The sequence below is a fragment of the Citrus sinensis genome, chromosome 2, assembly GCF_022201045.2.
Source record: "Citrus sinensis cultivar Valencia sweet orange chromosome 2, DVS_A1.0, whole genome shotgun sequence".
Classification (NCBI taxonomy): Eukaryota; Viridiplantae; Streptophyta; class Magnoliopsida; order Sapindales; family Rutaceae; genus Citrus; species Citrus sinensis.
The window spans coordinates 10,700,586-10,704,083 of NC_068557.1; the positions used below are offsets into that span (position 1 = coordinate 10,700,586).

General features: G+C 34.0%; 1 pseudogene; it reads left to right on the forward strand.

Annotated features, from left to right (window-relative positions):
* Window positions 1–249: 249 nt before the first annotated feature.
* On the forward strand, window positions 250–3,159 carry LOC102625415 (cytochrome P450 87A3-like; annotated as a pseudogene).
* The last annotated feature ends 339 nt before the right edge of the window (window positions 3,160–3,498 follow it).

Below are 3,498 nucleotides of genomic sequence, written 5' to 3' on the forward strand. Positions count from 1 at the left end.
GTCTCGCCAACTGCCGTTGACCGGGTCTCCTCGCCTCGAACCCGAGCGGGAGTGACCCTATGCCTCTAGCAAGGGTTCGGCCTCGCGAATGGCATATTCGTGGACGAGCAGAATATTCCTGCTCCTGTTCCCTTGCTACCTGGCTCTTACAGGAGACACCTGCTCGCAGAATTCTGCCACCAAACATCTGCTCATCACGTCTGGTCTCACCGAAGTATTTCCCTAAAACACTAGCTACCTCCTGGTTCAATGGGATTTGCCCATTATTGGAGAGACATTTCAATTCCTCTCTCAACATGGATTGTACGATATCCCACCGTTCATCACAAACAGAATGGCTCGGTAAGATCACAATGACAATTCGATTGCTTAACATAAATCAATTTCTAATGTTATGAAAAGTATTTACACGAGTAGTTATCTACACACACACACGTATACACATGTTATTCCGTTGCTTATGATCTGGCCAGATGCAGGCAATGGCCTATGGGGAATTAATTTATGTGTGTAAATGAAAGTATTAATTAAGATTGATAAACAAATAATTGATTAAATATAATTCATTTCAGATATGGACCATTATTTCGAACAAATCTATTTGGGCAGAAGGTGATAGTATCAACAGATCCAGAAATAAACTATAAGATCTTGCAGGAAAATAAAACTTTTCCTGTGTCGTACCCCGAGAGTTTTCTTCAAATTATGGGGCGAAATGGCATGCTCACAATCCATGAAAACTTTCATAAGTATCTAAGAAACTTGATTTTGCATCTTGTTGGCCCTGAAAACTTGAGGGCAAAATTACTGCACGGCGTCGATCAGACCACTCGCAGGCATCTACATTCATGGGCTAGCTGCGGCATCTACGATGTCAAAGAAGGAGCTGCACAAGTAAGTTTGTTAATTACTCAATTAAGACCTACGCCTATAAATTCGGACTATTTATGACAATTAATTTCTTTATTTTAATTTGGGTGCAGATGATATTTGACTATTTTTGTAAGAAACTAATCAGTTATGATGAAACTCAAGATGTGAAGAAGCTCAGAGAGTATTTCAAAGACTTCATGGATGGTCTTCTCTCATTTCCTTTGAACATTCCCGGGACCGCCTTCCATGCTTGTTTACAGGTACCGTACCAGAAAAATATTTTGACATACATAGAGTATTTTTTTTAAAAAAATACTGTACTACCCTATATGATCATGCAAGATATTTTAGAGTATTTTTGTTGATGTACTATGCCTATTTAGTTCATGTATAATATGTGTGAATTAATTATAACTACTGATTACATGATAAATTTTCAAAATAAATATATACATGTCATATATAAATAAGTGGGTCCAATACAATAGAAGTATGAGAGATACAAATTATAGGATTTAGAAGAAAAAGAAAAAACTAAATGCTTTTATGTTTCAAAGTGAGATATTAATTATTTTAGCTTCATTGGCATTATGGGCTTTTATTGTTGTTGCGATTGAAATTGAAAATGTTGCTACCTTACAGCATTTGAATAAAAATAGTACTTTATTATTCTGCGACTGAATAAAAATAGTATTTTCTATTTTCTGTCAAATCCGTCAGTACTTCTCTATCAAAACAGCATTAATACTACTGAATACTCATACTATATTTCAAATTAAGAATTGAACGAATTTGCTAGTATTATATAATTAATTATAGTCAATGTAGATATTTTCATTAAATTTTCAATCTCATTGTAGTCATAATTAATTAGGGACGCAAAAAAGCAACAAAGGTGATTGAGAACATCTACCAGGAGAGGAAAGCGTCAAAAATATATTGTGATGATTTCATGGATCATTTAGTAGCTGAAGTGGAGAAAGAAGACAGCTTTATGGATGAAACTAATGCAATCAACTTGGTCTTTCTGCTTCTTTTTGCTGTATATGAAACTAGTTCTCAAGCCATCACATTACTCGTGAAATATATTTTTGATAATCCTGACGTGTTAGCAGAATTAACGGTTTGTATCTGCATAACAATTAATAATATGTTTAATTAGCTGAAACATTTAATCCTTTGCATTCCTCTTATGCCACCCTAAATAACAAAATGCTATAGTTTTGTCCAGAAAGAGCATGAGGGAATTCTCAGAAGCAGGAAAAATGGCAACAAATCTGAAGTTACATGGGAAGAATATAAATCAATGACCTTTTCGCATATGGTGAGTTCAATCGACGAATTACTTTTGAAATTTATTAAAAATTTTCTATTAATAATTTATGGCATATATTACGGTGGTTAGTAATTTAATTCGAATGAAATACTCTATTTTATTATCTAATAGATGAAAGTCATATTAGTTGAAACTTATTTTGATTTCGAGGTCATCAATGAAACTGTTCGGCTTGCAAATATAGTACCGGGGGTTTTCAGGAAAGCATCCAAGGACGTGCAGATTAAGGGTGAGTTTAATTTCAACTTATCACTTGCATTAATTGTATGTAACAAGATGTTTAATATAAGAAACACTTGTTTGTATATAACTCTAGCAGGATACACGATTCCAGCAGGCTGGCTAGTTATGGTGGCTTCATCAGTTGTTCATTTCACTCCAGAAAAATATGAGGACCCTCTTGCATTCAATCCATGGCGTTGGGAGGTACGTAACAATAATTGATTTACATGATAAAGTAGGCTTTTTTATTATAATCTGTGATCAACTGGATCGGCAAATTAAAATTTTGATTAATGATTCCAATTAAATATGAATTACGTTCAGGGAAAAGAACTGCATGCTGGATCGAAGAGTTTCATGGCTTTTGGTGGTGGCACAAGACTTTGTGCTGGAGCTGACTTAGCAAAGCTTCAAATGGCAGTTTTTCTTCATTACTTAGTTACAACCTACAGCTGGTCTATCATCAAAGGAGGGGATGGCGTTCGAAAGCCTGGCCTCATATTCCCTAATGGACTTCACATTCAAATTCTTGAAAAATAATTATTTTAACTGAAAATTAAGATTTTAATTTTTCAATACTAGTTCTCCTTGATCACAATAAGATGCTAGTTAGGTAGGCTACCTATATTATTTTATGACTTTTCTTCAGAATTTATCTTTAGTTTGTTTCGCTTAATACGGAATATGCGGGTCTTGTCAAGGAATAAAAATAACCTTACTTTGTTTAATTGATTGTAACGTTATTTTATTTATTTACATTGAGATTTTGCCACCTGTCCTCAAAAAGCCTATCCAAAGTCTTACACGCAGCAAAACCATGGCTCGACTCCTAGTCTATTAAAGAAATGAAGTTAGTATTTGCCCTAAGAGCTTAAGCAAGGAATGAGCTATTTAAGTTTATAAACCTCAGCATCTTCAAAGTCAGAATAAGTATATATGCAACTAGATGATCAAGGCTTCAAACAAAAAAGAAAACATGCCTCTTTGAATATGAGTATAGAGTAGATTTTCATTTTTTCTCATTAATTTTTCAACAAAAAAACAAAAAATGAAATAAAATATACCAA